Source organism: Pinus tabuliformis, chromosome 9 (assembly GCF_031772625.1).
Source record: "Pinus tabuliformis cultivar Carrire ecotype Pingquan chromosome 9, CPIR1, whole genome shotgun sequence".
In the NCBI taxonomy this organism is placed as follows: Eukaryota; Viridiplantae; Streptophyta; class Pinopsida; order Pinales; family Pinaceae; genus Pinus; species Pinus tabuliformis.
In genome coordinates, this window is record NC_142307.1 from 215,519,850 (window position 1) to 215,528,372 (window position 8,523).

Below are 8,523 nucleotides of genomic sequence, written 5' to 3' on the forward strand. Positions count from 1 at the left end.
TTTATGGTACATAGCCTTAATACCAAGTATCGTCTAAAACACGAAGACTCTGTTAGAATATCTAAAAGCAATGAATACCCAAAGCCGTTTTCTGGCTCTCGCCTCATAAAACAGTAAAGATGAAAAGTATACTTTCCTGAGAAGCAAGACGAATTAAAAGTTTCCTGCTCTTATGGCCCTTACATTTCTGTCGTCAACTCTGCGTTGATTACGCTGGTCGGTTATCTATGTGAAGCCTTTTTAGTCAGATAAAGCTGGTGCCAAGTATGGATGGCACCTTCTGACATTTATATTCCCATCAACTCCAGTGAACTTCTCATATGAATTACTCCAGCAAACTTTTCCACAGTTGGCAATAAATGCAGAGGTTTCGGAACTCTTGTGCTGCTACTACAAAATGCCTCCTGTGTTATCTGTGTTACCAGAAACGGGACGGTAGCCACCGTTCCCGGAAAAAACGCACAAGAAACACAAGGAAACACCGTTTTCTACGGCCGTTTTTGTTAACCTGTATTTTTCCAGAGCTCAGTTCGTTGTAATTTGTTTCTTTAGAGTTCTTTCTCAGCTCTGTTTTTTTGCTTTTGCATATATTTATTTAAAAATTTCAGGTACCAAATTCCCTTCCTGTGTGTTCATAGATTCCTGCAATGAAGCATATGTTTACCAATGAAGTACCAAATGCACCAAATTTTAATAGAATCCACAGGGACAGAATTTCTGCAAGCGCTGTGCTGAATTTCAAACGCTCTGATTCGACTGTCTTTGCGCCTTCGGATCCTTCGCCATGCATCTCATCTAAGGATTTTTCTATCACATTCTGAATTGCCTCTACTTTTTCTTAATGTCTTGGAGTTTGGAAAAGAGTTCTATAGATGTAACATTTGGATATTCTTTATGAATGTAAAAGTGTTTGGAGTTGTTTGCATCATTCACAAGAGTTCTATAGATGTAACATTTGGATATTCTTTATGAATGTAAAAGTGTTTGGAGTTGTTTGCATCATTCACAAAGAAACCTGAAGAGTAGAGTTTCACTAACCTCATCAAACTGAGAACTACTAGCACTCTTAATGGCAATTGAAGACCAGATACCACCTAGGTCTAGTAATTGAAGACCAGATACCACCTAGGTCGATTTCCCTTTTTGAAAGCAAGTTAATCTCTGCATTAATTTTAAGTTAATCTCTTCATTAATATATATGGGTAAAACTCAAAGCTTAAACATAATTCCATATATGGTTTAAGAAGTGTACATTCAATTGTAGATTTTACTTATTGTTTCTCTCCAAATGGTATTTTTTGTTTCTCTCCGAATGGTATATTTTGGTCTTGGGTGACATATATATAGAATTTTTTGAAATTTCCACACATAAACATTAAACAATAATTAGCAAGACATATATTTAATTGTCAATTTGTTAAGCTTTAATGGTCAACTTGTTAAGCATCAGTATGTGAGATCAACGGTATTCAATTTATTTAATTTTCTATTCAAATCTGGCTATAAATCTAGTTGAAACTATATTGAAAATTGAAATTAAATTTGCATTTTTCATATATTTGTTGTTTTTTCTCTCTCCTCGTTTCTTGAATGCGAAACCTCCAAACTACGTTTCTCGAACCGTTGTCGTTTCTCGTTTCGTTCCCCGTTTCTCGTTTCTGGTAACATTATCTTATTCTTGCATATCCCTGGAGATATTAGACATGTTTTGCGTGCCTGTGCTTGTTGTATAGCACTGCAGCATAATAACCAGTGCTCTAACATAGTTTGTGTTCATTCCATAGTTCTCTTGTCTTCAATTCGCTGTTTTACCAGGCCCATACAAGAATGCCATATTCTGTAAAGGGTTCTGAACTAACGAAGGTCTTGAACGTAAAAGTGATTGGAACGGGAGAACGTATCTATCCCATGGATTTGGCACCGATCAGTCAGTATGGCAAAGAATTTTCCCATTCTTCTTAAATGATTTCAAGGTTGAGCTATATGACTTGATGTGCTCTGGAAGTGTTAATCCAGATTACTTTGATATGAGGAAATACAGTGATTTTGATGCCTATGTGGATGCCCTCTTTGATATTCTGGACGAGCTTAAAGTTGAAGAGTGCGTTTACGTGGGTCATTCCATGTCTGCCATGATCGGGTGCTTTGCATTACTTCTGTAAGACAACCTGCTTTGTTTCAAAAGTTGGTGCTATTGGGAGCGTCTCCAAGGTTCAATTAATATCAAGATTTGATGTTTTTCATATATCTTTTTCCATTCTTTTTTCTCTCCTTTTGGATTGGTCTATGGTATCCATGTATTTTAATTAAAACATTTTGATCTAGAGCAATGGAACACATAGAATATTGTAAAATTAAAACCATAGAAAACGCATAAAACCAGAAAGACACACATATACGTGGTTTACCTAGTTTGGGTTATGTCCTTCTTTTCTATTATCCAACAAAATGAAGAAACACAACCTACAACAGATCCACTGTAATATCCTCTATTTTCTCTCACAGTCTCACCTCTCTCTTTCTCACTCAGAGAATACACCTCTATTACACAGCGTCAAATACAATGCCGTCATACAAAGAGACGGGTTGCCTTCTAGGGCAAAAAACCCTAAACTAAACATAAGTTCTATCGTGAGATCATCCGCCTAATGAACGGCCAGATTTATTAGGTATTACTATACTTTTACAAGGCAATTTTACATCTGTTTTTAGCTTTGAGGGCACTACCCACGAAACCCCCATCGGGGGACCACTCGCCCCTGGACCCCTTAGCTAGGGGGGATCGGCCCCCCCGAACCCCCGCAGGGGGACAAGTCCCCCTGGTACCCCTCCGCATTGAGGAGTGTACAAACTTCTTAGGGTATACATCCGGCTGAAACAAAGACCTCTGAACAATCACTCCACACCCAACAATCTCACACTTGAAGAATGATTGTCGAAACTCCATCGCTGCTTCATTTGCTGAACAATGACTCCTCTTTGGACCTAGTTGTTTCTCATCTTCATCGTCATCCTTGAAGACCAATTGAAACTGAGCATATTCTCAGTTTCTCCCCGGTTACAACTTTTGTTAGCATATCTGCAAGATTCTGGCTAGTGTGTATCTTTTGCAACTTCAACTCTCCATCTTCCAACACTGATCATATGAAATGTTATTGAATTGTATGTGTTTAGTCCTGGAATGAAATGATGAGTTCTTTGCAAGATGAATAGCACTTTGGCTATCATTGTATAACGTGCCCATATCATGCTTCTTACGCAATTCACCCATAAACCTTTGTAGCCAAATCATTTCTTTACTAGCCTCTGTAGCAGCAACATATTCTGCTTCTCTTGTTGAAAGCGCAACAACACTTTGGATTTTTGAAACCCAACTCACAGTTGTTCCACCTACAGTAAATACATATCATGTAGTGCTCCTCTTGTTATCTCTGTCACTTGCCATATCTGCATCAACATATCCCTGTAGAGAAATGTTTGAACCACCAAGGAATAATGCTTGATTTGTGGTACCTTTCAAATATGTGAGAATCCATTTTACTGCCATCCAATGTTCCTTTCCTGGATTGTTCATGTACCTGCTTACAACTCCCACTGCATGTGCAATATCAGGCCTTGTGCAGACCATTGCATACATTAAGCTTCCAACTACTTATGCATATGGAACTTTAAACATATAATCTATGTCTTCTTGGGTCTTCGGGCACATTTTCTTACTAAGTTTGAAATGGCTAGCAAAAGGTGTACTAAATGGTTTTGCATTGTGCATATTAAATTTTTTCAACACCTTTTGTATGTACTCATTCTGAGACAATGTTAATTTATGATTTTTCCTGTCTCTAGTTATTCTCATACCAAGGATTTGTTTTGTAGCTCCCAAATCCTTCATTGCAAATAAATTTGCCAATTTTCTTTTGAGCACATTTATTTCGTGCATGTTAGACCCTGCAACAAGCATGTCATCCACATACAATAACAATATAATGTAGATGCCATCATTTTGCTTTTTCAGATAAACACAATGATCAGAGTGACATTTAGTATAACCTTGTTCAGACATAAACTTGTCAAATTTTAGATACCACTGCCTTGGAGCCTGTTTTAAGTCATACAAGCTCTTCTTCAACTTGCACACTAGTTTCTCCTTCCCTTTTACCTCATATCCTTGTGACTACTGCATATATATCTCTTCCTCCATATCCCCATGGAGAAAGACTATTTTTAAATCTAACTGCTCAAGATGCAAATCTTCAACTGTTACTAGACTTAAAATAGTTCTGTTTGAAGTCATTTTAACAACAGGAGAAAATATTTCATCAAAATCAATACCTTTCTTTTGTGCAAACCCCTTCACTACAAGTCTAGCTTTGTACTTTTGTTTTCCTCCATCTTCTTCCTTCAGTCTCTAAACCCATTTATTCTTCAATATAGTTTTTCTTACACACAACCTGACTAAGTCCCAAGTCTGGTTATGCATTAAGAAGTCCATCTCTTCTTCCATGGCTACCTCCCACTTCTTCCTACTTTCAACCTGCATTACTTCTTCTTAACATTCGGGCTCACCAGAATCAGTCAACAATAAATAATATAATGAAGGAGAGTATCGTTCAGGGGATATACTTATCCTGGTAGATCTTCTAACACCACTTTCAGGTGTTTGGGGTGCCTGTTGCTGTTGTGGTGGTTGTTGTTGTTCTGGTTGTTGATTATTATTATTTTTAGGCACCTTTACTTTTTAAGTGATTTCATCAAGAACTACATATTCCTTGTTTTCTTTTTCATGTTTCTTTTCCTGCAACTGATTCTTATACAAATCCTTTTCATTGAATATTACATCTCTGCTTCTAATGATTTTGTGATTTTCGTAATCATATAAGCGATAACCAAAATCATTAACACCATATCCAATAAAGGTACATTTCTTTGACTTTGCCTCAAGCTTTGTTCTATTTTCTTTATTAATATGGACAAAGGCCTCACAATCAAAAGTCTTTAAAAAAGGGTACTTTACCTTTTTACCTGTCCATGCTTCCTCTGGAACACCACCATCCAAGGAACTTGAAGGCCCTCTATTTATTAGATAAAAAGTAGTATCTACAACATCTGCCCAAAATTGTAAAGGCATTCCTGCATGCAATCTCATGCACCTTGCACGCTCCATGATTGTTCTATTCATCCTTTCTCACACACCATTTTCTAGTGGTGTTCTTGGAACTATCTTCTCTCTGCAAATTTCATGCTCTGAATAGTACCTATCAAACTCTTTGCTGCAATACTCACCTCCATTGTCTGATTTGAGACACTTCAATTTCTAACCTGTTTCAATCTCAACCAAAGCTTTCCATTTCTTGAAAGTATCAAATACATCATATTTATTCTTAATACAATAAATCCAAGTTTTTCTAGTTTCATCATCAATAAAAGCAACATAATAACGAGAGCCACCGAGAGATGATACTTGAGCAGGTCCCCATACATCTGTATGCACAAGCTCTAATTTTTCGCTTTTCTTTTCTTTCCCAACTCTAAGAAATCGGACTCTCTTTTTCTTTCCATAAATGCAATTCTCAGAAAAGTCCAAATCAACATTCTTCAAACCTGGTAAAACATTCCTTGAGTGAAGAATATTCATCCCCTTTTCACTCATGTGTCCGAGCCTATGATGCCATAATGTTGCATCTGCTCCTTTGGAAGTTAAAGCATTAACAGAGTTAGAAATACCATTGCATAAATACAATGTACCAATCTTTTCTCCTTTTTCTATTACCAGGGCTCCTTTAGTGACCTTCCAATCTTTATGTGTGAAAGTTGTCACACAACCTTCATTGCCTAACTGCCTTGTTGAAATCAGATTTTTCTTCAGATCTGGAACATGCCTTACCTCCTTTAGTAGCTATTGGTTTCCATTCTACTGTTTTACAAGAACCTTATCCATTCCAACAATTTTACAGGGTTTATCATCACCAAAACGGAGTTATCCAAAATCTCCTTGAACATAGTCATGAAAATATTTCTTATTAGGTGTGGCATGGAATGAGGCCCCTGAAGCTACCACCCAGGAATCAGTAATATTTTCGAAAGAAATAATCAAAGCATCTTGTAACACCTCACCTGTGACATTTGCTTCATGATTGTTTTCTTGTTGTGTGTCTCCTTCTTTTCTCTTCCGAGATCTATAGTCTTTCTTTAGGTGTCATTTCTTTCCACATTTCTAGCATACTATCCATGATCTGGACTTGGATCTGCCTTTCCTTGATTTACTGCGATATCTTGAGCTCTTTCCTCTTTCCATTTTTCTTCCGCTAGACTCTGCACTCAAAGCGTTACCCGATGTCTCACCGGAGCTTTTCCGTTGCATTTCCTCGCTAAGGATAGCACTGACAACATCATCAAACTTTAAAGTACTAGATCCAGAAACAGAGTTACTAATGGCCATTACTAAACCATTCCAACTTTCTAGCAATGAGCACAAGAATAACAGAGCTCTAACTTCATCATCAAAGTTTACCCCTACAGAACATAACTGACTTGTAATAGTATTAAAATAATTTAAATGGTCTGAAACAGATCCACCTTCCGACATCTTCATATTAAATAACTGTTTCATAAGAAATACCTTGTTTGAGGCTAAGGGTTTTTCATATAGTTTCTCCAATGCCTTAATCAAATCCTCTGTCGTTGTTTCTTTTGAAATTTTGAAGGCGACCGACGCTGCGAGGCACAACCATACTATTCCGAGTGCCTTTCTATCGAGAAGGTTCCATTCTTTATCTGTCATACCCGTCGGCATCTTTGTTTTTCCGCCCAATGGTAGGTACAAATCTTTCTGATATAGATATTCTTCCATCTACATCTTCTACAACGAGAAGTTTTGGCCGTTAAATTTCTCGACCCTAAACTTACGATCTTCCACCATTTCTCCCACTCGAATGAGGAACCCTTCTTTCCTGCGGGTTTATCAGCCAAATAGACCTTTGGCTCTGATACCAATTGTTAGAAAATTATATATTACAAAGCACTGGAACACATAGAATATTGCATAAATAAAAACATAGAAAACGCATGAAACCAGAGAGACACAGATATATGTGGTTCACCCAGTTTAGGCTACGTCCACTCTGAATAGCAAGTCCTTCCTTTCTATTATCCAGCAAAATGAGGAGACACAACCTACAGCAGATCCACTGTAATATCCTCTGTTTTCTCTTACAGTCTCACCTCTCTATTTCTCGCTCACAAAATACACCTCTATTACATAGCCTAAAATACAATGCCCTCATACAAAGAGAAGGGCTGCCTTCTAGGGCAAAAAACCCTAAACTGAACATAAGTTCTACCGTCAAATCATCCGCCTAATGAACGGGGCAGATTGACTAAAAATTACTATACTTTTGCGAGGCAATTTTACATCTGTTTTTAGTTTCGGGGGCACCCCCACCGGGGGACCACTGGTTCCTGGACCCCCCAACCAGGGGGGATCGGCCCCCCTGAACCCCCGTTGGGGGGACAAGTCCCCCCCGCGTGGAGAGGTGTATAAACTTCCTGGGGTATACAGCCGACTGAAACAAAGACCTCTGAAAAATCATGCACCACACCCAATAGTATTGACATATAGATAGGTTACTCAATCTCCAGGTACTTGAATGATGTTGGTTATGAAGGAGGATTCCAACAAGAAGATATAAAGCAAATGCTCTCTGCCATGGAATCGAATTTCACAGCTTAGGTTTCCGACTTTGCTCCCCTCGCTGTAGGTGTAGATGCTCCCGCTGCAGTTAATGAATTGAGTTGGACATTGCTCAATATGAAGCCAGAAATCATTGTGTTTGTGGGTAGAACAATTTTTTAGAGTGATTGGAGGGCAATTCTGGGTCATGTCCACGCACCGTGCTATATCATTCAAAGCAAGGAGGATATAGTTGTTCCCCTCATCGTTGCAGAATATCTGAGAACACATCTCGGGGGAGAGACTTGGATTGAAATAATATTGAAAAAATGACACCTCCCGCAACTAAGTACTCCTCCACTGGTTATTCAGGCCATTAAGCAGTCCATTTTCAGTTCAGAGAAGCAAGCTAATTTCAACACTAATACTTCCGAAGGGACTACTATTTAATCAATCAAGCGACTATAGCTATCATATAAGACGTAAATGGACAGTATAGAACCGAGGTAATGTAGGGTTCCAGCAGTTCTTTTAGTTTTCACTCTAAGTTTTACTTTCCGTCGTAAGTTTACAACATGTTCTGATAATCGAAATCAGAGATTAAATGTTCTTTTTAACAACAGTGCAACTACCCTATAATATTGCATATGTGTACTTTGAGCATTCATAGAGTTATTTAGTCGTGATTTCTTTGTGAGGTTTCCCACCGCGTCAATTTTGTTTTGGTTTTTGGGTTATTTTTTGGGAGGAATTTGCTGCATTCAACATTAGAAAAATATAGTTTGTGAAATTAGGTAGGAATGTCGTAATGATAAATCCAATTTATTTTGTTGCTTTGTGGACTTTAGAAAGGCTTT

General features: G+C 37.9%; 1 pseudogene; it reads left to right on the top strand.

Moving 5' to 3' along the window:
- Nucleotides 1–1,827: 1,827 nt before the first annotated feature.
- LOC149147921 (putative strigolactone esterase DAD2 pseudogene) lies at nt 1,828–8,116 on the top strand (annotated as a pseudogene).
- Nucleotides 8,117–8,523: the final 407 nt, after the last annotated feature.